General features: G+C 44.3%; 1 protein-coding gene across 2 annotated transcripts in view; it reads left to right on the top strand.

Annotated features, from left to right (window-relative positions):
• Positions 1-27,108, top strand: part of LOC311149000 (guanine nucleotide-binding protein subunit alpha-11-like) — a 54,613-nt gene that overhangs the window by 13,982 nt on the left and 13,523 nt on the right. The gene's annotated exons all lie outside the window — the stretch shown is intronic.

Below are 27,108 nucleotides of genomic sequence, written 5' to 3'. Positions count from 1 at the left end.
TGGCCCACCTCTACCTCCCTCCGCAGCCACTGTGCCAGGGAGCACATCCACTGACACACTTAGTCCCTTTGCTGAAATCCTCCGAGATGTGTGTGTGTGTGTGTGTGTGTGTGTTAGAGAGCTGAGTGCCAGGACTCAGAAGTGTGCATGTTCTCATCTCTCTGCTCTGTGTTCCAGCTGACACAGTGACTGGAGAGTAGGGATGTAGAGAATCACTGAAATGCATTGCTCCCCGATGTTAAGATACAAGTGCATCAGTCTGCTCCAAACCGATCCAAATGTAGCATGCATCGGTCAGAAAATGGATTCAAACGTTACGAATTGCGGGTTCACTTTTTTTGTTGTTGCTCATATTACATTGTACCTTCAGAAAATACCTCATGTTTTGTGACAGCTGATGCGTCCTCTCCGCTCTCCTTCAATGTCAAACTGCATGTAATTGACAGTCATTGATCTACAAGTCATTTTGTATGCCGAACAGCCCCAGGCAATATCAGTAGGCTAGTCAAACTGCGCACCGTGCCCAGCTTCGGGCGCTGACCAATGCGAGGTAGGCTGCCTGTTCCTGATCTTGCACATCTGCGTGGCGCTTTCAGCTAAAATGGCTTGCGTGATATTGCGCTTTATTTAAAAATGATGGAGGTCATTGTGTTCTTGGGGACCTTCAATGCTGCAGAAATGTTTTGGTACCCTTCCCCAGATCTGTGCCTCGACACAATCCTGTCTCGGAGCTCTTCGGACAATTCCTTTGACCTCATGGCTTGGATTTTGCTCTGACATGCACTGTCAACCGTGGAACCTTTATTTAGACAGGTGTGTGCCTTTCCAAAACATGTCCAATCAATTTAATTTACCACAGGTGGACTCCAATCAAGTTGTAGAAACATCTCAAGGATGATCAATGGAAACAGGATGCACCTGAGCTCAATTTCGAGTCTCATAGCAAAGGGTCTAAATACTGATGTAAATAAGTATTTTTATTAGCAAAAAATTCAAAACCTGTTTTCGCTTTGTCATTGAGGTATTGTGTGTAGATTGATGAGGATTTTTTAAAATCCATTTTAGAATAAGGCTGTAACGTAAGTAAATAGGGAAAAAGGGAAGGGGTCTGAATACTTTCCGAAGGCACTGTATATGGTCATTTTTAGATATACAGGGTGAAGTTAATCATTTCATAATGAGGTCACTACAGCGAGAGAAGAGAAGATCACTCTGTAAAAACTTCTTATAAATCTATAAATTCTTATAAATCTAATAAAATGTTATTGGTCTGTACACATTTTGTACCGGGTCGGACCCACCTTTGCCTCCAGAACAGCCTGAATTCTTCAGGGTATGGATTCTACAAGCTTCACAGGGATGTTGGTCCATGCTGACTTGATGGCATCACGCAGTTGCTGCAGATTGGACAGCGGTACACCACCACCACCAGCCTGTACCAGGCGATGTTTTTCCACTCCTCAATTGTCCAGTGTTGGTGATAGCATGCCCACTGGAGCCTCTTCTTGTTTTTAGCTGATACGAGTAGAACCTGGTGTGGTCGTCTGCTGCAATAGCCCATTTGTGACAAGGATCGACGAGTTCTGCGTTCCGAGATGCCGTTATGCACACCTCTGTTTGTGGCCACTGTTCTTGCCATTCTCTTTCAAACGCTCTCATCAAAGAGCTGTTTTCGCCCACAGGACTGCCGCTGACTGGATATTTTTTGTTTGTCGCATCATTCTCTGTAAACCCTAGACACTGCCATGCGTGAGATACTGGATCCGGCGCGCCTGGCACCGACAGTCATACCACACTCAAAGTCTCTTAGGTCACTCGATTTTCCCATTCTAACGTTCAATCGAACAGTAACCGGATGCCTGTCTGCCTTCTTCATATAGCAAGCCACGGCCACGTGACTCACTGTCTGTAGGAACGATGCATTTTCGTGAATGGGGGGGTGGTGTACCTAATAATCTGGCAGGTGAGTGTACATGTATGTAATGGTGTGTATAGACAGTATATGAATAGAAAAGGTTTGTACAGCAGAAGTTATATAAGATGAGCCTTGACTAGAATACAGTATATACATATGAAGTGGGTAAAATGGTATGTAAACATTATTAAAGTGACCAGTGTTCAATGACTATGTACATAGGGCAGCAGTCTCAAAGGTGCAGGGTAGAGTACCGGGTGGTAGCCGGCTAGTAACCGTGACTAAGGTTCAGGGCAGTGTACTGAGCGGAGGCCGGCTAGTGGTGACTAGTTAAGTCTGATGGCCTGGAGATAGAAACTGTTTTTCAGTCTCTCGGTCCCAGTTTTGATGCACCTGTACTGTCTCCGCCTTCTAGATGGTAGTGTGGTGAACAGGCCATGGCTTGGGTGTCTGAGGTCCTTGATGATCTTCATGGCCTTCCTGTGACACCGGGTGTTGTAGATGTCTTGGAGGGCAGGCAATGTTCCCCCGGTGACGCTTTGGGCTGACTGCACCACCCTCTGGAGAGCCCTGCGGTTGCGGACGGTGCAATTGCCGTACCAGGCGGTGATGCAGTACAGTCCGACAGGATGCTCTCAATGGTGCATCTGTACAAGTTTGTGAGGGTCTTGGAGCCAAGATTAATTTCTTCAGCCTCCTGAGGTTGAAGAGGCGTTGTTGCGCCTTTACCACACTGTCTGTGTGATGGACCATTTTCAGGTTGTCAGTGTTGTGCACGACGATGGAACGTGAAGGTTGTCACCCTCTCCACTGCGGCACCGTTGATGTGGGCTTGATGACTCTGCTGTCTCCTGAAGTCCACGATCCGCTCCTTCGTTTTCTTGAATTTGAGGGAGAGGTATATTAATTGGCTATGTCATCGCTAATTTGTAAACACTAAATATTGATCACATTACTGGCTAAAACACTTAATCTGCAAAAATGACAAAGTAGTGGGTGAAGGTGATTAGAGAACCAAAGTGGGGGGGGGGGATGGACAAAACGGGCTACATTGCCCCCCTAATATGTTAGTGGGGTGGTAGATGCCTCAGCTCATAGTACAGTACACACACACACACACACACAGTCAGTTCAGACAGATCCAGCTCAGAGGCTGCGTTTACATAGGCAGCCCAATTCTGATCTTTTTTTCCATTAACTGGTCTTTTTGACCAATCAGATAAACTCTGAAAAAGATCTGACATCTGAAATACCAATTAGTGGAAAAAAGATTGGAATTGGGCTGCCTGTGTAAACGCAGCCGTTGAGGCCCAGCTCATAAGCTTCATCGGCAGCAGACTTTTTATGATTTTTGAATTATTATTTTTTGTACTTTTACCCCTTTTTTTTCTCCCCAATTTCGTGATATCAAATTGGTAGATAGTCTTGTCCCATCGCTGCAACTCCCGTACGGACTCGGGAGAGGCGTAGGTCAAGAGCCATGCGTCCTCCGAAACACGGCCCTGCCAAGCCGCACTGCTTCTTGACACACTGCTCGCTTTACCCGGAAGCCAGCCGCACCAATGTGTCGGAGGAAACACCGTACAGCTGGCGACCAAAGTCAGCTTGCAGGCGCTCTGCCCACCACAAGGAGTCGCTAGAGCGCGATGGGACAAGGAAATCCCGGCCAGCCTCATGGGTCTCCCAGTCACGGCCGGCTGTGACAGCCTGGGATCAAACCCGGGTCTGTAGTGATGCCTCAAGCGCTGCGATGCAGTGCTTTAGACCGCTGTGCCACTCGGGAGGCCCAGCAGCAGACTTTAATTTAGAATTGAAAACGAATGTGTTTTTTGCAACAAATGTTTAGTGCATCGATTTGTTCTCTAATCAAATCGAATCGCTTCAAACTAAAGCCTATTGTTCCAGTATCATATCGGAGCCCATATATCTATATACGTATCGAATTGTCTTGAAAGGGAAAGACGCACGTTATCTGACCCTTACTTTGCCGTGACTGTGCCTGCCTCCGGTGTGTCAGTATAAATAATGTTATGGGAGAGGCACTGAGGGGTCACTGATCTCCCTCCATGGCCACAGGCTGTTACACACATGAACACACTCCACTGCACTGTCACTCTACAGCAGTGGCGGTCAGGGCCGTTTAAGATGAGGGAGGATGATGATTTCATGAGCATGGCCTTATTTCTATTACAGCATATTAGATGACTGTCATCCATATTCCATTCACCCAGTTCAATGTAAAAGCGATAGGTTTAGGCTACTGCATGAGTTTACTACAACCTAGCCTATGAATGAAAGTTTACAACGTAGGTGCACACAGGTCGAGAAACAATTTTGAGGTGAGAGGCAGTGACACATGGACAGACGGTGACATTCAATACCGTCTTGCACACTCTTGCCTGCATCTAGCTGATATAGGGTGTAATCATTAGTCCAACAGTTGCAAATGAGAGTTTCTATTGAAAAAATTCAGGTATGTTTATCCCCGTTTGCTTCTGTTTTTAAGAACAGTTTTTTCATCAGAATCAGCGGAATGAAAACATCCCTGATCACGCGTAAACACAGTTCACTTTCATAGCAGCCACGTTGTATTCCTTCTGGCATCTATGCGCTCTCCTTCTCTCACCTCTTCCCTTCGCTTGTGGACTTCAATGCACAACACATCAGCTGTATGTGACCAGGCGAAAAAACCTTTCCAAGCAAAACTGCTACACACAGCCTACATCCTTGTCACCATATTTGCTAAAGTAACGTCCTAGTCAGCATAGCTAATAGAACTAACGCGTTAGTAAACCCGCTACAATCATGCAGTAACATTAATGTACAGTCAGTAAGCAGTTACACCGGTGGGCCCCGGTGGCAATACTTTTGTAAAACCAAAAGCTTACCTTGAGTTCCAGTGTTGTGTTGGACAGTCGTAGCCAGCTAGCTAACATAGCATCCCTCTGTTTTAGCTGGATGTTTCAGTAGGATAAACTAGCTAGCTGCATTTGCTAACTAAGTGACACTGAAAGTGAAAAAAATGACTATCTTATTTCTCTCTTGCTTCTCCTTAATTTTTGAAGAAATTAATTTGTTCAAATATTGTCTTTCTCTCTCTTTGAGTCAACTACTCACACCTTTTATGCACTACAGTGTTAACTAGCTGTATTTTATGCTTTCAATGCTAGATGAATTCTCTGATCCGTTGATTGGGTGGACATGTCAGTTCATGCTGCAAGAGCGCTGATAGGTTGGAGGACGTCCTCCGGAAGTTGTCATAATTACTGTGTAAGTCTATGGAAGGGGGTGATAACAATGACTCCTAGATTTTGTATTGAAGTCCATGTACCCAGAGGAGGACGGAAGCTAGCTGTCCTTCGGTTACACCATGGTGCTACCCTACAGAGTACTGTGGCGGCTACTGTAGAAATTGTTTTTTAATCAATTATTTGGTGACTTCATTATATTTAGTATAGTTTTATCTAAAAAGGATAACTTTTTAAATGTTTTAAAATCACTGAGGATGGTCCTCCCCTTCCTCCTCTGAGGAGCCTCCACTGCTCTACAGATGACCCATATCCACAGAGGAATTTCTCTGCTCTGCTTTGTATCCAGTGTAAAATCAGTGTTTCCCCATATTTTCCTCAGGCATTGCACGGTGGTCCCTGAGTCAGCATCCAGGCATGTCAACATCAAAGGCTTCTACTGAAACCAACTGAAGACTTCCATTTTAGACAGTTGGAAAACTGAGCTAATTTGGGAAATCCCGTCTTGTGTGAGTCATTTTAGTGGAAACACTGGTGCTTATCCCGAGATGCACACCTTTATTGGATGTGGTTGCTGCTGTGTCAGTGATGACCAGTGCATTTGTTATGTGAGCGAGTCAGGTCTACCCTAGACATTTCTAGGGCTGGGTCATTCTCAAACGCACTGACTGCTCTGCTCAGGGAAATGATGGTCCTGGCCATTCTGCTGCCCCCACGCGAGACAAAAAAATTGCCGCCCTTCTCATGACATTGTCATAAATTTGATCTCCAGCCTCTAGGCTACAGAAAACATCACTCTTTCTACTGTAGGCTATAGGCTACATGATTTGTACATTTTTTGTCGGAACACTGGTGGAGCGCTGCAGAGGTGCGACTTTCCAACAGAACGCTGTTGGCGAGAGACACTGGGCATGGACAATATTTTGCGCCCCTGCTATTGATAAAGAGGGTAGGCCTACTGCTCATCACGGGGCGGCATCAGCGCTCACCTAAATAGTAGTGATGGAGGGAGCGTGATATCTTTGACATCATGCTCTGTTTTTGCGCTACTTGGCTGTAACTGCACCAAAATTCCAGTATTTTTACTTCATAACTTGTTCTCCATATTTTTTAAAAATGTATTTATTTATTTAACCTTTATTTAACCAGGTAAGCCAGTTGAGAACAAGTTCTCATTTACAACTGCGACCTGGCCAAGATAAAGCAAGGAAGGGAGCCAATTTGTTTTCAGCACTTATTTCCATGACATAACAAAACTTTGTTTTCTCATGGTTCTCTTGTCCATCTGCAGCAGACATATGGTGAGCAATATGTTTTGAACAATAAAATCACAGTATCGTATCGCAATACGTATAGAGTCCCAATACATATCGTATCGGCACCTAAGTATCGTGATAATATTGTATCGTGAGTTCACTGGCAATTCCCAGCCCTACTAAATGGCCCATATGCCACTGGGTGAGAGTTGTTTTTGGGCAGAATTATTTAAGATAGCCTATGTATGTTGTTGGAGGTGCGTCTTGGTCAGTTTAGCGCAGGAAATTCCGCCCTCATCAATCTGGCCGCCTACTCCTGCCTAATGGGCCCTGCCCACTCATGAGCTTATTTGAAATCTGAAAAGGCCTGACCTGTCATTCTAGTTTATGGCACACAACCTAGCTGTATTAAATGCAAATCTAGTATTCCCCATCTGCTCCAGCCAACCACGTGCATTTGATTTGTGTACCAGTAGTCTCACTCGCCATTAATTATGGCCCCGTCTCTCTTGAATGCTCTGAATTATCTTTCATGTGTTAGCTGACTGCTGCTGCCATCAAAATGAATCACCTGAATTGATCTATACAGAAGCTATCAATGGGACGTTCAACACAATCTCCACCCAGCTATTAATGGGAGCTAGGAAGTCTTAGCCACATGTTAATCCTGACCCTGGGATGAGTCGGCTAAGTCTAGAGTACACCTTTGCCCACAATGGGTGAGCTCAGTCTTCCATAGAGGGAAATTCTGTTGCAGATACAGTGGCGTGCCTCTCTTTTGAGATGGGAAGAAGTGGCATTGTTTTTTTCAAAGTGGAATTATCGCTGTGTTAATGTTAACTGGTGGTGGCTACAGTGAGATGAGACCAGGGTTTTTTGTGCCATTGAAATCCTTGGGTGGGCCGCCTAAGCATTTATTTTGGGTCGCGTAAGTCCAAACCCTGTAAAAAAATATATATATGTGTACTTAAACTTAAAAGATCACCAAAATATAAAAGCTATACTGTCAGGTAGTATTGAAAATCCCAAAACAATGATTTTAAGAGTATAGATTTTGTTATGTTTGAGCAAAAAAACACAGCATTAGCCATGGCAAAATGCATAGAATTGCAGGAAATTAGATTTAAAACGGCACCATTTTCTCTCTGCTCCATGGCAGAATATGTAGAATCACAGGAAATGTGCTTTAAAACTGTAACCTTTTCTCTCAGCTGCATGGCAAAATGAGTAGAATTGCAGGAAACTTGCTTTAAAACTAAAAAAAATGGCTGAACTCCATGGAGAAATGTGTAGAATTGCAGGATATTGGCTTAAAAATATAAAAGTTTCTCTACACCGCCAAGATGGGGCCTCTAAAATGTTTGCTAAAATTCAGCCGCACCGACGGGCCGTCCGCGCCCCCTGCCATGCCCACCACCTAATTCCATTTTTGATCCAGAAAAACCCTGGAGACTAGAGAGGGTGTTTGCATGGGAGCTTTATCGCCATGCAAATTGTTGAGTAGCCACAGGATTTCCATGTCTAATAATAAGCACGAGCGTCCTAGACAGAGCTGAGACCGACCGGCATAGAACAGTTAGTGGTGGAGGCTGTGAGGTCTGCTCTGCTGCTGCTGAGGTAATGACAGTTCCAATGCCTCAGTGGCTTGGAGTGCGGTGCTGACAGCTGGCAAGTTGTGGCAACACCATGTCACCAAGGTTGTGGGTTTAATTCCTGCATGGGCCTCGTATACTCAAAATACTGTAACAGTGTCGCTTTTGATAAAATCGTCAGGTAAATGGTAACCATATTATAGGTTCACCCACAAGTATAGGCCTAAAATATATTCACTCACCTTCTGGGCCAATATGTGACTGCAATGCTTCATCAATTGAGGTATTGTCATGTTGTTCTAATGAGATGTAGACCCATAGCAATATAGAAGTGTCACATTAGACATGGTTGTGATTTACACACTGACACTGAGCAGCTAGGCCGTCCTGACCAGCAAAGAAGTGCATATATCAGAGCCTGGTTTCTTTTCTAGGTTCCTGCCTTTCTAGGGAGTTTTTCCTAGCCACCGTGCTTCTATTTTATTTATTTTATCTGCATTGCTTGCTCTTTAGGGATTTAGGCTGGGTTTCTGTATAAGCACTTTGTGACATCTGCTGATGTAAAAAGGGCTTTATAAATAAATGGGATTGATTGAGATGAATGAACAGACCGCATGAGAAATTGTGTATTTAGTATGAAAATTGCTCATTGATGTTAACTGGACAGTACTGTACTCTCTGTTCGAAGAAAGGCTATTGCCTGGTACTTGTGTACTGAAAAAAAATATAAATGCAACAATTTCAAAGATTTTACTGAGTTACAATTCATTTAAGGAACTCAGTCAATTGAAATAAATAAATTAGGCCCTAATCTATGGATTTCACATGACTGGGCAGGGGCGCAGCCATGGGTGGGCCTCGGAGGGCATAGACCCTCCCACTTTGAGCCATGCCCACCCACTGGGGAGCCAGGCCCAGCCAATCAGAATGAGTTTTTCCCCACAAAAGGGCTTTATTACAGACATAAATACTCCTCAGTTTCATCAGCTGTCTGGGTGGCTGGTCTCAGACGATCCCGCAGGTGAAGAAGCAAGATGTGGAGTTCCTGGGCTGGCGTGGTTACACGTGGTCTGGGTTGTGAGGCCGGTTGGACGTACTGCCAAATTCTCTACAACGACGTTGGAGGTGACTTATAGTAGAGAAATGAACATTAAATTATCTGGCAACAGCTCTGGTGGACATTCTTGCAGTCAGCATGCCAATTGCACGCTCCCTCAACTTGAGACATCTTTGGCATTGTGTTGTGTAGGGCTGACCCCATTTAGTCGACTGGTCGATTGTTTGGTTGAAAGGCTATTGGTCGACCGAGATTTGTTTAGTCGAGCAGTAGCAAAAAAAAAAATATATATATATATATACACACACACACACACAAGTCTGAGCCCAGCCCGGCACAATCAAATCAATTGCTGGTCGGACTCCCTCTAGTCATTTGTGTGTCTTAATTATTTAATCAAACGTGTGCTTAAAGCATCAGACAAGCTCAGTGAATAGTTGATTTGATTAAAACACATAAGATGTGTCAATATATGGAAAAATACACATTACATTGTTTTTAACCAATTGATTGGTGGAAGGAACAGACGACTCTTGGTCGACCAAGATTTTTGTTGTTTGGTACAGCCCTAGTTGTGTGACAAAACTGCACATTTTAGAGTGGTCTTTTATTGTCCCCAGCACAAGGTGCACCTGTGTAATGATCGTGCTGTTTAATCAGCTTCTTGATATGCCACACCTGTCAGGTGGATGGATTATCATGGCAAAGGAGAAATGCTCACTAACAGGGACGAAAAAAAATGTGTGCACAAACTTTGAGAGAAATAAGCTTTTTTGTGCGTATGGAACATTTCTGGGTTATTTCAGCTCATGAAATATGGGACCAACACTTTACATGTTGCGTTTATATTTTTGTTCAGTATACTTTTAACCTGTGTTTGACTGCTCTGTTGGTTGAGCAAACAGTGATATTGACACACCCAGAGTTTCGGCAATTCTGTGGCAGCTTGTGAAAGCCTTAAAACCAGATAACCCTCTCCTATGTGACTCCCAGACACGGCATTGCTGCACGCTTATGTATCCCTGTATGGTCCTCCCTATTGGATCTAAGGGAGTGAGTCTATCCAAAGGTTAAGTTCAGTAGGATTATGATGATGCTATGATACCAAGACATTATTACACAACATGTAAGATATGGGGCTAGGCCACCCCTTGTGGCCTAGATTGGCCTAGCCTAAAGCTTTAAGACAGTATCTGATGTGTGTCTGTCTGCATTGTCAGGCATCACCAGCAGCCTGCTTGTGTTTTGCTTGCTCAGTCCCTGTGTTGCTTTCTCTGAGTTCCAGAAAGAGAAGTTAGACGGATAGGAGCACATTTTAGATTAACCCAAGGAGAGATTGCAAAGCCCACTAGTCCTTTACCCAGTGGGAAATATGGCTATTCCAGTACTGCTAGTTCTGATTAGATGGAACCAAAATAGGCGAAAGATTAGATGGACATCTAAGTCCTTTAGAAGGAAAAGAATGCTGGGAATGCTCTCCAAACTGGAATAGAGCTGCTCTCCACAGAGATAGATGCTCTCACTCTCTCTCGCGCTCTCCCTCTCTCTGTCTCACTGCCCATTCAGTGGATACTCACAGAGATTACTCCTCTGATTCCAGTCAGCGGAAAGAACAGAATCTGCCAAAGACAGACGGATCCACCCGGATGCCGATTTCCGACCCACTCCCTCCCTCCTACCCTCTCCTGACGCTTATCATTGTGAGAAAGGCACGGGAGAAATTATTGTCATTTGGTCTTGTCGTAAGGCTGCAGCCTGTAGGATCCATGTCCAGGGCCTGAGGAAGTGCCTTGGCAGCAGGTGGTGAGGCCTGAGCTGCATCTTAAGTCTTAAACAGAGGCTAGGTGAATATGGAGGATGTCTACCAATTTGGTTTTGCCTGTCTAGTTCTTTGACATTAGTGCATATGAAGGAAAGGAAACAAGGAGAGGACACAACTGTAGACTATTGAGATGTAGGCTACCTAGTGCATACAAGTCTGCTCCACGCAGCCAGGGACAGGAAGCAGCCTCGACCAAGCTGCTGCTGATACACCAGCACAGACAAAGAGGGGGGGAAGAGGGACTGGGGGAGGGAGGGATCATCTTGTGACAGGGTCACAGGAAATGAATAAGGAACATTTTTATATATCGGTACTGCTAGACTTGTTTGGAGCAGCTGTCCAACATCAAGACGGGAATCTTAAATGCAAATCTCCCCGGCCGGGTGGGTCACCAAGTATTAGGGTTTTGAGTTCCTTTAAAACCTGGCCTGCTAACCGCCTAACCCATTAAAGCCTCCCTGTGAACACAGCCTGGGGCCTCGTATCCAGCCAGTGTCCCAATGACATTCTGTTGAGCTGGCTGCCTCATTGCAGCACAGGGGAACATTTTGGAGAATAATTTACAAAGGGGGCCTTACTCCTCTACTCTGTCAAATTTACTGCAGTTTTTTTCTCCTCAGAGAGGAAGCCAACCACAGCCTCAAGTTAATGCCCTCAATTAGTTTGGAGCGGAAATGCATCCCTTGGCCTTCGGCTACCACCACAAAATGAAATGGATCTGTTTTGACTGATTCTTGTCACTCCGAGCTAATGTTTATTCAGGGAAGTTGAGACCCGGTTCTGTGGTGAGATGTGACGCGTCTCTGCTTCACTAATCTCTGTTAACCCAGAAGTAAAATCTTGTGTAATTTGGTCACCTGCGTGATTAACTTCTGTGCTCATACATGTTAGAAATTGAGAGTACCAGCAACAACGAAGTCTCCACAGTCACAAAATAATCCTTCCTCCACATTCTGTTGATTTGCTCATGCCCTGTCCAGCTCTTCTAATCCCAGACTCCCACACAGTACCTGGTGTGACATCTGGACAATTTGACTAGGTCCCTTCACTTCCCTCCCCGTCTCCTTGGGCTGGCTCCAGGGTACCACTGTCTGAGGTTCCTCTTCATTCAGTGTGAGAGAAAGAGGTTTCAAGGACAGTGCGTGTGTGTGAGGCTAATTGTGGCCCTCTCATTGAAGTCGGACCGTCTGTAGGAAACACTGTCTGGCCTGAAAACAAGTTAACTGAGGAGCAGAGATCCTCTCTGAGGAAGACAAACACCAGTCAGGGCTTTGATGCTCATCAATGCAGCTTTATCACAGAGAGGAGAGTAAAGCGTACAGCACTAGAACACACACACCACACACACACTATATATATATAATATACAAAAGTATTTGGACACCCCTGCAGATTAGTGGATTCGGCTATTTCAGCCACACCCGTTGCTGACAGGTGTATAAAATCGAGCACACAGCCATGCAATCTACATAGACAAACATTGGCAGTAGAATGGCCTTACTGAAGAGCTATGACTTTCAACGTGGCACTGTCATAGGATGCCACCTTTCCAACAAGTCAGTTCGTAAAATGTCTGCCCTGCTAGAGCTGCCCTGGTCAACTGTAAGTGCTGTTATTGTGAAGTGGAAACGTCTAGGAGCAACAACGGCTCAGCCGCGAAGTGGTAGGCCACACAAGCTCACAGAACGGAACCACCGAGTGCTGAAGCACGTAGCGAATAAAAATCGTCTGTCCTCGGTTGCAACACTCACTACCGAGTTCCAAACTGCCTCTGGAAGCAACGTCAGCACAATAACTGTTCGTCGGGATGGGTTTCCATGGCCGAGCAGCCGCACACAAGCGTAAGATCATGCGCAATGCCAGCGTTGGCTGGAGTGGTGTAAAGCTCGCCACCATTGGACTCTGGAGCAGTGGAAACGTGTTCTCTGGAGTGATGAATCACGCTTCACCATCTGACAGTCCAACGGGTGAATCTGGGTTTGGCAGATGCCAGGAGAAAGCCACCTGCCCGAATGCATAGTGCCAACTGTAAAGTTTGGTGGAGGGAGATATAGTCTGGGGCTGTTTTTCATGGATCGGGCTAGGCCCCTTAGTTCCAGTGAAGGGAAATTATTAACGCTACAGCATACAATGACATTCTAAATTATTCTGTGCTTCCAACTTTATGGCAACAGTTTGGGGAAGGCCCTTTCCTGTTTCAGCATGACAATGCCCCTGTGCACAAAGCAAAGTTCATACAGAAATGGTTTGTCGATCAGTGTGGAAGAACTTGACTGGCCTGCACAGAGCCCTGACCTAAACCCCATCGAACACCTTTGGGATGAATTGTAATGCAGACTGCTAAGCCAGGCCTAATCGCCCAACATCAGTGCCCGACCTCACTAATGCTCTTGTGGCTGAATGGAAGCAAGTCCCCGCAGCAATGTTCCAACATCTAGTGGAAAGCCTTCACAGAAGAGTGGAGACTGTTTTAGCAGCAAAGAGGGGACCAACTCCATATTAATACCCATGATTTTGGAATGAGAGTTTTGACGAGCAGGTGTATACATACTATATGTCATGTAGTGTGTACCCAAACACATTATATGCCTACTGATCATTCCTTTATTAGAGGCCATCAAATAAATCCAGATTAAATATAAGAGGCCCTGGCTGGCACATGATTCAATTGGTTTATGTCCTCAATCCATCTACCTAAAACAAGGCCTATCCTTTGGTAGCCTACATGTGGTGTTTTTTTGAAAAAAAATCTCAGTGCATGAAATGGCCTCGTTTCAAACTCTATCAAACAGTAGCTACTATCTGAAGAACTTGCTTCCTAACCAACTGTGCGTTTCAGACATCAGCGCTAGAGAGGATATCTCCCACTGCTTGCCTTGTCTTGCTGCTCAGGCTTCTGAGGTCTGAAAGGAGCAGCAGCAGCAGCTGCCATGCAGCCAAGTCTACGGAGACAAAGAAAACAGACGTTATGCAATGGGCTATTTCATGTTGCTCCCCAGCCTGGCATGTGTGCAAAGGCTGCAGAACAAACAGAGGGAGCGGGTAGTACTCAGCACTGAGGAGAGGCAGAAGGACAGCGAGGAGAGGGGAGGGGAGGGGAGAGGAGAGCAGCTGAAGCTGTGGAGACTCAGCCTGGGTACTGGGAGTGGAGAGGATGGCTTGTTGGAGAGGGTGAAGGGCCGACCCCGCCCACCACACGTTTTCATTTGCAGAGGATTACCAGACAGACGAGCGATGGGCAGAGCGGGGTTCGTATATACAGGGGTTAAAGTTCTCCGTCACTGCGACGGTGTCCGTCATATGGATTCTGGAGGTCGTTTTTTGGAGGGAAATGGTTTGGAGATGACACCCTAATACAGAAACATGTCTGTTCTATTTGTCTTTTAAGCTGTGTGCACTGAACTGACATGCATGATTGTTGCTGACACTCAGATGTTAAGATAAAGGGAATGGTGTCTAATACCCCGTGGCCCTCAACTCAAACAGCAGTGTGTAGCCTACTGTAGCTGCTGGCAAAGTCATTCAAAGCCTCTACTTTATCACTCAGGTCAGGATGCAACTTTCCAGTGCTACTGTTTTTGCCATGTAATGTTGTATAAAACAGAATCCGACAGCCCCATAGTAGACTAGTCTTCCTATTTACCCAGTCGGCTTGTTGTTGTTTGTTCTATGTGAGAGAAATATTATTCTTGAGGCGTATTCAAGTTACGATAGGGAGGGAAACATGTATTCTGACAAGCAGTCAATGCACAACAATTCTATCTGCAATTGCGGGAAAACACTTTTGAAAGCAGTTTTGGCAAACGTATTAAAGAAAGCAGTTTTGGCCTTTGTTAAAAAAGTGGGCTCCCAGTTTTCCATTGCTACCATTTTATTTATTTTCTCCAATTGTGGAAGTGGCATCGTTTCAGTTACAACTGGAGTTTCAAGCATGGTTTAGGAGCAGCTGCGAAACAATAGTGATGGGTCGTTCACGAACTAAAGGCTTTATTTTATTTTGTTTCTTTTTGGTGAACGTAGGGAACCGAATGGCATATGTGAAAGAAACGTTTATTTGGCTCCCTGATTTGCATACTTTTACTATTGCTTTTTGAGCTCCAGACATCGATTATCTGCAGATACATTATAAAAACATTCTCTGAAGATGGTAATTCCTCAGTGTAGGAACAATATAGGGAGGAAAGAGCCTCATTCTGGTCCATGCGAATTTTCAGTGCGTACATTTAATTTTTGCAGGCCATCTAATAATTTGGCCAGGTAAAAGTTTCTTAACTCACATTTCACGATCTCCCGAGTGGTGCAGTGGTCTAAGGCACTGCATCGCAGTGCTAGCTGTGCCACTAGAGATCCTGGTTCGAATCCAGGCTCTGCTGTAGCCGGCCGCAACCGGGAGACCAATGGGGCGGCGCACAATTGGCCCAGCGTCGTCCAGGGTAGGGGAGGGAATGGCCGGCAGGGAGGTAGCTCAGTTGGTAGAGCATGGTGTTGCAACGCCAGGGTTGTGGGTTCGATTCCCACGGGGTGCCAGTATGAAAATAAAAAAGAATAATGTATGCACTAACTGTAAGTCGCTCTGGATAAGAGCGTCTGCTAAATGACGTAAATGTAAAATGTAAATGACATAATGGTAGGCAATGTTTTAGGCTTTAAATTTACAATATTTTCATGGTTTTTCCATTTCTAAGACTTACTGAACGAAGAGCCGTTTCAGAGCTAAATGAATGGCTCTTTTTAGGTGAACGTAGCTAAATGATCCGGCTCACAGAAAAGACTCGGAATGCCCATCGCTACCCAACAGAGCTCAAAGGGGACAATGGCGTCTTAAAAGGGCAATGACATACTTTGTAATAGAAACCAAAAACATAAATGTTTCTAGTGAATAATAATTATTTATATTTATAATGAAATAATTACTAATAATAACAATCAGGATGTTGTGTCCAAGGGGTAAATGCAGATGGACAAACCCCATGCTTCAGCTTACAGTGCATTCAGAAAGTATTCAGACCACTTTTTCCACATTTTATGTTACAGCCTTATTATAAAATTGATTAAATAAAACATGTTCCTAATCAATCTACGCAAAATACCCCATAATGACAAAGCAAAACTTTTTTTTTTTTTGCAAATGTATTTAAAATAAAAAACAGAAACCTTATTTACATAACGATTCAGACCCTTTGCTATGAGACTCGAAATTGAGCTCAGGTGCATCCTGTTTCTGTTGATCATCATTGAGATGTTTCTACAACTTGATTGGAGTCCACCTGTGGTAAATTCAATTGATTGGACATTATTTGGAAAGGCACACACCTGTCTATAGAAGGTCCCACAGTTGACAGTGCATGTCAGAGCAAAAACCAAGCCATGAGGTCGAAGGAATTGTCCGTAGAGCTCCGAGACAGGATTGTGTCAGGGTACAGATCTGGGGAAGGGTACCAAAAAATGTCTGCATCATTGAATGTCCCCAAAAACACAGTGGCCTCCATCATTCTTAAATGGAAGAAGTTTGGAATCACCAAGACTCTTCTTAGAGCTGGCTGCCCGGCCAAACTGGGCAATCGGGGGAGAAGGGCCTTGGTCAAGAAGGTGACCAAGAACCCGATGGTCACTCTGATAGAGCTCCAGAGTTCCTCTGTGGAGATGGGAGAACCTTCCAGAAGGACAACCATCTCTGCAGCACTCCACCAATCAGGCCTTTATGGTAGAGTGGCCAGACGGAAGCCACTCCTCAGTAAAAGGCACATGACAGCCTGCTTGGAGTTTGCTTAAAGGACTCTCAGAACATGAGAAACAAGATTCTCTGTTCTGATGAAACCAAGATTATTTGGACTGAATGCCAAGCGTCACGTCTGGAGGAAACCTGGCACCATCCCTACAGTGACGCATGGTGGTGGTGGCAGCATCATGCTGTGGGGATGTTTTTCAGCGGCAGGGACTGGGAGACTAGTCAGGATCGAGGGAAAGATGAACGGAGCTAAGTACAGAGATCCTTGATGAAAACCTGCTCCAGAGCGCTCAGGACCTCAGACTGGGGTGACGGTTCACCTTCCAACAGGACAACAACCCTAAGCACACAGCCAAGACAACGCAGGAGTGGGTTCGGGACAAGTCTCTGATTGTCCTTGAGTGGCCCAGCCAGAGCCCGGACTGATTACTTACGTACATTTGATATTAAAGTTTTATTTTTAATACATTTGCAAAAAAATATAAAAACCTGTTTTTGCTTTGTCATTATGGGGTATTGTGTGTATAATTTAATCCATTTTAGAATAAGGCTGTAACATAACAAAATGTGGAAAAAGTCAAGCTGTCTGAATACTTTCCGTATACCAAGTTCTACCCACAAGCCAAAAGACTGCTAAACTAGACTGCTAAATAGCTAATCAAACGGCTACCCGGCCTACCTGCGTTGACCCTTTTTTTGCACTAACTCTCTTGCACACACACACACAACACATGGACACTAACCCAGACATTTATAAGAAATTCCCCTACGACCTCAGACGAATCATCAAACAGGCATAGAGTCAATACGGGACTAAGATTTGAATCCTACTACACTGGCTCTGACGCTCCCCGGATGTGGTAGGACTTGCAAACTATCACAGATTACAAAAGGGAAACCCAGCCATGAGCGGCCCAGTGACGCGAGCCTAACAGACGAGCTAAAAGCCTTCTATGCTCGCGTCGAGGCAAGCAACACTGAACCTAGCTATTCCAGTCGACAGTGTGATTACGCTCTCTGTGGTCATTGTAAGATCTTTAAAGAGGTTAACATTCACAAGGCCGCAGGGCCAGACGGATTACCGGGACGCGTACTCGGCGCATGCGCTGACCAGCTGGCAAGTGTCTTCACTTACATTTTCAACCTCTCCCTTACCCAGTCTGTAATACCTATATGTTTCAAGCAGACCACCATAGTTCCTATGCCCAAGAACGCCAAGGTAACCTGTCTGGATGACTATCACCCCATAGCACCCACATCTGTAACCATGAAATGCTCTGAAAGGCTGGTCATGGCTTACATCAACACCATCATCCCATCCCACCATCACTCCAACGCGAGAATGCTGTTCATTGACTACAGCTCAGTATTCAACACCAGAGTGCCCTCCAAGCTCATCACTAAGCTAAGGATCCTGGGACTGAACAACTCCCTCTGCAACTGGATCCTGGACTTCCTGACTGGACGCCTCCAGGTGATTTAGGGTAGGCAACAACACATTTACCACGCTGACCCTCAACAAGGGGGCCCCTCAGCGGTGCGTGCTTAGTCCCCTCCTGTACCCCTGTTCACCCACGACTGCGTGGCCGCGAACGACTCCAACACCATGAAGTTTGCTGAAAAAATGTGGCATGGGCCCTCAGATCCTCAAAAGGTTCTACAGCTGCACCACTGAGAGCATCTTGACTGGCTCCATCACCTCTTGGCACGGCAACTGCTTGGTACGACCGCAAGGCGCTACAGAGTGTAGTCCGGACAGTCCAGTACATCACTGGGGCCAAGCTCCCTGCCATCCAGGACCTCTCTACCAGGCCATGTCAGATGAAGGCCCTCAATATTGTCAAAGACTTTAGCCACCCAAGTCAGACTGTTCTCTCTGCTACCGCCACGGCAAGCGTTACCGATCCACAAAGTCTGGAACCAACAGGACCAACAGCATTGCTGAGCTGTAACAGAGAGATCAGTCTATGGCTTCGTTGGCTGGGGTCTTTGACAATCAAGAAGCTGATTTAAACAGCATGGTCACTACACAGGTGCATCTTGTATTGCGGACAATAAAAGACCACTCTAATATGTGCACACAATACAACACCACAGATGTCTCAAGTTGAGGGAGCTTGCAATTGGCTTGCTGACTGTCCACCAGAGCTGTTGCCAGATAATTGAATGAAAAGTAATTTTAGAGAATTTGGCAGTACGCCCAACCGGCCTCACAACAGCAGACCACGTGTAAGGCTGATACACCAGCCCAGGAGCTCCACATCTGGCTTCTTCACCTGCGGGATCATCTGAGACCAGCCACCCGGACAGCTGATGAAACTGAGTATGCACAACCGAAGAATTTCTGCACAAACCGTCTCAAGGAAGCTCCTCTGCGTGCTAGTCATCCTCACCAGTGTCTTGACCTGACTGCAGTTCGGCGTTGTAACCGACTTCAGTGGGCAAATGCTCACCTTCGATGGCCACTGGTACGCTGGAGAAGTGTACTCTTCGTGGAGGAATCCGGGTTTCAACTGTACCGGGCAGATGGCAGACAGCGTGTATGATGTCGTGTGGGCGAGTGGTTTGCTGATGTCAACGTTGTGAACAGAGTGCCCCATGGTAGCGGTGGGGTTATGGTATGGGCAGGCATAAGCTACGGACAAGGAACACAATGGCATTTTATCTATGGCAATTTGAATGCACAGAGATACAACCTGTAATTTAAAAGAGATATCGTGATGAGATCCTGAGGCCCATTGTCGTGCCATTCATCGTCGCCATCACCTCCATGTTTTAGCATGATAATGCACGGCCCCATGTCGTAAGGATCTGTACACAATTCCTGGAAGCTGAAAATGTCCCAGTTCTTTCATGGCCTGCATACTCACCAGACATGTCACCCATTGAGTATGTTTGGGATGCTCTGGATCGACGTGTACGACAGCGTGTTCCAGTTCCGACCAATATCTAGCAACTTCGCACAGCCGTTGAAGAGGAGTGGAATAACATTCCACAGGCCACAATCAACAGCCTGATCAATTCTATGCGACGGTAGATACTGACTGGTTTTCTGATCCACGCCCCTACCTTTCTTTGCAAAAGACATCTGTGACCAACAGATGCAGATCTGTATTCCCACTCGTGAAATCCATAATGAATTTATTTCAATTTACTGATTTCCTTATATGAACTGTAACTCAGTAAAATCTTTGAAATTATTGCATGTTGCTTTATTTTTGTTTAGTGTAATATTTGTGTAAACTCTACATAGTTGTGTTTTGTGGGTGTCACTGAGTAGGCTGATACCCCATTTCATGGCTGCACAATCCACAGGTAAGGCGGTAGAGTGCAATATTAATATCCAATATGGACAATAGACTGACTGGGAAGGTTATTTTCCACAGTCAAAAGTCCTGCAATAAGAGCTAAGATGCTAATATTTGTGTAAACTCTTGAGAATGGTTTTATGTGGGTGTCACTGAGTAGGCCGATAACCCGTTTCATCGATGCACAAGCCATGGTAAGGCTGTACAGTGCAAATGAGTATGCCCCCAATGCAATTAAGCAGTCTATTACAGTGCCTTGCAAAATTATTCATCCCCCTTGGCATTTTTCTTATTTTGTTGCATTACAACCTGTAATTTAAATTGATTTTTATTTGGATTTCATGTAATGGACCAAATTGGGGAAGTGAAATGGAAAAAAGTACTTGCATATAACAGAAAAGTGGTGCGTGCATATGTATTCACCCCTTTTGCTATGAAGCCCTAAATAAGATCTGGTGCAACCAATTACCTTCAGAAGTCACATAATTAGTTAGATTGCACACAGGTGGACTTTGTGTCATATGATCTGTCACATGATCTCAGTATACAGTGGGGAAAAAAGTATTTAGTCAGCCACCAATTGTGCAAGTTCTCCCACTTAAAAAGATGAGAGGCCTGTAATTTTCATCATAGGTACACGTCAACTATGACAGACAAAATGAGAAAAAAAAATCTAGAAAATCACATTGTAGGATTTTTAATGAATTTATTTGCAAATGATGGTGGAAAATAAGTATTTGGTCACCTACAAACAAGCAAGATTTCTGGCTCTCACAGACCTGTAACTTCTTCTTTAAGAGGCTCCTCTGTCCTCCACTCGTTACCTGTATTAATGGCACCTGTTTGAACTTGTTATCAGTATAAAAGACACCTGTCCACAACCTCAAACAGTCACACTCCAAACTCCACTATGGCCAAGACCAAAGAGCTGTCAAAGGACACCAGAAACAAAATTGTAGACCTGCACCAGGCTGGGAAGACTGAATCTGCAATAGGTAGCAGCTTGGTTTGAAGAAATCAACTGTGGGAGCAATTATTAGGAAATGGAAGACATACAAGACCACTGATAATCTCCCTCGATCTGGGGCTCCACGCAAGATCTCACCCCGTGGGGTCAAAATGATCACAAGAACGGTGAGCAAAAATCCCAGAACCAAACGGGGGGACCTAGTGAATGACCTGCAGAGAGCTGGGACCAAAGTAACAAAGCCTACCATCAGTAACACACTACGCTGCCAGGGACTCAAATCCTGCAGTGCCAGATGTGTCCCCCTGCTTAAGCCAGTACATGTCCAGGCCCGTCTGAAGTTTGCTAGAGTGCATTTGGATGATCCAGAAGAGGATTGGGAGAATGTCATATGGTCAGATGAAACCAAAATATAACTTTTTGGTAAAAACTCAACTCGTCGTGTTTGGAGGACAAAGAATGCTGAGTTGCATCCAAAGAACACCATACCTACTGTGAAGCATGGAGGTGGAAACATCATGCTTTGGGGCTGTTTTTCTGCAAAGGGACCAGGACGACTGATCCGTGTAAAGGAAAGAATGAATGGGGCCATGTATCGTGAGATTTTGAGTGAAAACCTCCTTCCATCAGCAAGGGCATTGAAGATGAAACGTGGCTGGGTCTTTTCAGCATGACAATGATCCCAAACACACCGCCCGGGCAACGAAGGAGTGGCTTTGTAAGAAGCATTTCAAGGTCCTGGAGTGGCCTAGCCAGTCTCCAGATCTCAACCCCATAGAAAATCTTTGGAGGGAGTTGAAAGTCCGTGTTGCCCAGCGACAGCCCCAAAACATCACTGCTCTAGAGGAGATCTGCATGGAGGAATGGGCCAAAATACCAGCAACAGTGTGTGAAAACCTTGTGAAGACTTACAGAAAACGTTTGACCTGTGTCATTGCCAACAAAGGGTATATAACAAAGTATTGAGAAACTTTTGTTATTGACAAAATACTTATTTTCCACCATAATTTGCAAATAAATTCATTAAAAATCCTACAATGTGATTTTCTGGAAAAATCTCATTTTGTCTGTCATAGTTGACGTGTACCTATGATGAAAATTACAGGCCTCTCTCATCTTTTTAAGTGGGAGAACATGCACAATTGGTGGCTGACTAAATACTTTTTTCCCCCACTGTATATTCACCTGTTCTGAAAGGCCCCAGAGTCTGCAACACCACTAAGCAAGGGGCACCACCAAGCAAGCGGCACCATGAAGACCAAGGAGCTCTCCAAACAGGTCAGGGACAAAGTTGTGGAGAAGTACAGATCAGGGTTGGGTTATAAAATAATATCTGAAACTTTGAACATCCCACGGAGCACCATTAAATCCATTGTTAAAAAATTGAAAGAATATGGCACCACAACAAACCTGCCAAGAGAGGGCTGCCCACAAACTCACGGACCAGGCAAGGAGGGCATTAATCAGAGGCAACAAAAATACCAAATATAACCCTGAAGGAGCTGCAAAGCTCCACAGCGTAGATTGGAGTATCTGTCCATAGGACCACTTTAAGCCGTACACTCCACAGAGCTGGGCTTTAGGGAAGAGTGGCCAGAAAAAAAACCATTGCTTAAAGAAAAAAATAAGCAAACATATGTGGGAGACTCCTCAAGCATGTGGGAGACTCCCCAAACATATGGAAGAAGGTACTCTGGTCAGATGTGACTAAAATTGAGCTTTTTGGCCATCAAGGAAAACGCTATGTCTGGCGCAAACCCAACACCTCTCATCACCCCGAGAACACCATCCCCACAGTGAAGCATGGTGGTGGCAGCATCATGCTGTTGGGATGTTTTTCATCGGCAGGGACTGGGAAACTGGTCAGAATTGAAGGAATGATGGATGGCGCTAAATACAGGGAAATTCTTGAGGGAAACCTGTTTGTCTTCCAGAGATTTGAGACTGGGACCGAGGTAATATATTAAAAATATTTTGCATCTTCAAAGTAGTAGGCAACCCCCCCAAAAAATCAATTTTGATTCCAGGTTGTAAGGCAACAAAATAGGAAAAATGCCAAGGGGGGTGAATACCTTCGCAAGCCACTGTACATCCACAGTGGGATTTCAACAGTTTGTCAAACTAATTAATTACTGTATTTTATTCTAAATTATGTAACAACATTCCAACCTTGTTTAGCATTATCTAGTCCAAATATGGCATGATTCCTTTGTGTATCTGTTTGCATCACTTTCAGTGAGGGACTTTTATTTTGAAGGTGAACAGCAAATTCCACTTTTGACGACAGCTGCCAGTGACCATATCAACTGAGTAAACACAATTTTTTGACTTGTGAAAAGTGAATTGCTATATGACCATAAGCATGCATATAAAAGTATTTATAGTCAACAGACATGATAAACCCGAAAATAGGTTACAAAACAAAGATCTGTATTGTTAGACGTGACTCTGTAAACCTATGTTATCCAGCTAACTAGCTAGCGGCAAGCTAGTTAATCTGTTACATGTACGTGCTACGTATCACCACGCATGCTACGTTGTGTTGAAGGTGGTGGATGCGACTGCGCCTCAACCCCGCCTACAGCCAACCCTGCCCGTTCCATGTGCCGCAGCAAAGGGTACTTGGAAGTGGGGAGGTGGGGGGCGGTATAGTGCTCTACGCTTGCTATTTTATGTGGTTTAGAGTCGACATTCTCAAACTTACCGTTGTTGTACACAACCGTTAGAAATGTCTATATAAAGATGCAAAATGTTTGGGACCTCCACTGGGACAGTCTGGCACAACTTCCTTCACTCTCCATGATGAGCTCTGCTATTCTATGATTACATTTTACATTTTAGTCATTTAGCAGACGCTCTTATCCAGAGCGACTTACAGTTAGTGAGTGCATAATTTTTTAAATTTTTTATTAATTTTTTTCATACTGGCCCCCCGTGGGAAATTTTTGCAGGGTGATGGTGCCTGATTGATGCCTGATTCAGTCAGTCTCAGGTCTGTTCTAGTAGTAGTATGTGTATGCACCAAGGGGAGTCCCTATTTCTTTCTTCATCGGAAAAGATGTTGCATGGTGCCAGGTATTAAGAGTCATAATGGATAGCTTGTGGCAATGCATGAGTTAGGCTACTGGTAGTGTTTCCCTGCACAAATTACCCCTCTGCATGGGGTGGTTGCATCCACTTGCAGCACTGCACACTTGTAACATAGTGCGCTTGTAGCATTATGCACCTGTAGTGTTTTACACTTGTAGCATTATACGCTAAGCTTTAGGTCTATTGGTACAAAGGAAGCTGGGTTGCCAGGGCAGAAGTTTCACCTGTGAGTGTGTGCCTGTGTTAGTATGCCCACTAATCGTCTGTGTGTCTATGTAAAGTCTTTATTATCCCCAGGGGGCCATTCATTTTGCAGCACATAGTAAAAACAATTACAAATATACTCATACAATATATCCAGAAATATGTAGACCGGCTAGCCCGAAAAATAGATTGTTTTGGCAATTCTCACATAACTTCAGAATTGGGATGAAGGATGTTTGACATGCTTTTTACATTTGTATCACATATTTTCTTGGGGAAATTATGAAAGTGGCCACTTTTTAGACCTATACATGCCTCCTGAAAGACCCTATGATCTGTGACCTGTACATGATACAGACAATATATTGTTGTCATCATACTCTTTATAATGTTTATATATGGTTACAATTTTAATACAAATATATCTAATTAATTTATTCAACATTAAAAATATGATCTCAAATGTAGCCTTTTTGGTTTTGTTCATTTTAAGACATACTGTATTGTTTGGAACAATAAACTCTACAGGTATCTCTGCTAATTTTGCTACAATCTGAGATACGCAAAACGACGCTGGATTCAAAACTTAGAATTGTTCAATTTAGATTATTATACAAAATTATTGCAACCAATAGAATGTTATTTATATGGGGGATACAACCTTCCCAGCTCTGCAGATTTTGCTGCGAATAGACAGAATCATTAGATCATCTGGTTTGGTACTGTCCATATGTAGCTTGTTTTTGGTCACAGGTCCAGGAATGGCTGAATAATTGTAATATTTACCTGGAGCTAACCCTGCAGATGGCACTACTGGGTGATCCGAAAAGTCATAGTCAATTGATCAATAATATAGTAATACTTTTAGCAAAAATGTTTATTCTCAATTTACAATCTGTAGAAACAATGAGAATAGAAAGGTTCAGAACTTTTGTGATTCATCACAGCACAGTTGAAAAATATATGTCAAATAGAAATCCAATATGGATGGTGTTAAGAGAGAGATGGGAGGGGTTGAATGGAGCTGAAGTTGGGACTAATAACAACAAGATAACTAATGTAAAACGTACTGTGTCCGTAAAACGTATATAGGTTAATAACTTTTGTGAAAGAGCACAGTTTGAAAGATATGGTAAATAGAAATCTAACCGGATGGACATCAGTAATCGATGGTAGAGGAAGGACAGGAGTAAAACGAACAAAATAGAACAATTGTAAAATAGACCTTGTCCATAAAATGTGTATATAGTATGTATAAGCTTGAAGTAGAGGCCTAAGCGTTGTTGTTCACTAGTTTCTCCAATTAGGGAAGGGGTGGTAGGGTTAGAAAGTAATAAAGGAAGATATATATATATATATATATATATATATACAGTGGGGAGAACAAGTATTTGATACACTGCCGATTTTGCAGGTTTTCCTACTTACAAAGCATGTAGAGGTCTGTCATTTTTATCATAGGTACACTTCAACTGTGAGAGACGGAATCTAAAACAAAAATCCAGAAAATCACATTGTATGATTTTTAAGTAATTAATTTGCATTTTATTGCATGACATAAGTATTTGATCACCTACCAACCAGTAAGAATTCCTGGTCTCACAGACCTGTTAGTTTTTCTTTAAGAAGCCCTCCTGTTCTCCACTCATTACCTGTATTAACTGCACCTGTTTGAACTCGTTACCTGTATAAAAGACACCTGTCCACACACTCAATCAAACAGACTCCAACCTCTCCACAATGGCCAAGACCAGAGAGCTGTGTAAGGACATCAGGGATAAAATTGTAGACCTGCACAAGGCTGGGATGGGCTACAGGACAATCGGCAAGCAGCTTGGTGAGAAGGCAACAACTGTTGGCGCAATTATTAGAAAATGGAAGAAGTTCAAGATGATGGTCAATCACCCTCGGTCTGGGGCTCCATGCAAGATCTCACCTCGTGGGGCATCAATGATCATGAGAAAGGTGAGGGATCAGCCCAGAACTACACGGCAGGACCTGGTCAATGACCTGAAGAGAGCTGGGACCACCGTCTCAAAGAAAACCATTAGTAACACACTACGCCGTCATGGATTAAAATCCTGCAGCGCATGCAAGGTCCCCCTGCTCAAGCCAGCGCATGTCCAGGCCCGTCTGAAGTTTGCCAATGACCATCTGGATGATCCAGAGGAGGAATGGGAGAAGGTCATGTGGTCTGATGAGACAAAAATAGAGCTTTTTGGTCTAAACTCCACTCGCCGTGTTTGGAGGAAGAAGAAGGATGAGTACAACCCCAAGAACACCATCCCAACCGTGAAGCATGGAGGTGGAAACATCATTCTTTGGGGATGCTTTTCTGCAAAGGGGACAGGACGACTGCACCGTATTGAGGGGAGGATGGATGGGGCCATGTATCGCGAGATCTTGGCCAACAACCTCCTTCCCTCAGTAAGAGCATTGAAGATGGGTCGTGGCTGGGTCTTCCAGCATGACAACGACCCGAAACACACAGCCAGGGCAACTAAGGAGTGGCTCCGTAAGAAGCATCTCAAGGTCCTGGAGTGGCCTAGCCAGTCTCCAGACCTGAACCCAATAGAAAATCTTTGGAGGGAGCTGAAAGTCCGTATTGCCCAGCGACAGCCCTGAAACCTGAAGGATCTGGAGAAGGTCTGTATGGAGGAGTGGGCCAAAATCCCTGCTGCAGTGTGTGCAAACCTGGTCAAGACCTACAGGAAACGTATGATCTCTGTAATTGCAAACAAAGGTTTCTGTACCAAATATTAAGTTCTGCTTTTCTGATGTATCAAATACTTATGTCATGCAATAAAATGCAAATTAATTACTTAGAAATCATACAATGTGATTTTCTGGATTTTTGTTTTAGATTCCGTCTCTCACAGTTGAAGTGTACCTATGATAAAAAATTACAGACCTCTACATGC

Source organism: Coregonus lavaretus, assembly GCF_964263955.1.
Source record: "Coregonus lavaretus genome assembly, chromosome: 21".
NCBI lineage: Eukaryota > Metazoa > Chordata > Actinopteri > Salmoniformes > Salmonidae > Coregonus > Coregonus lavaretus.
Note: the sequence above shows the minus strand (reverse complement) of the source record. Positions and strands in the feature narration are given on the sequence as shown.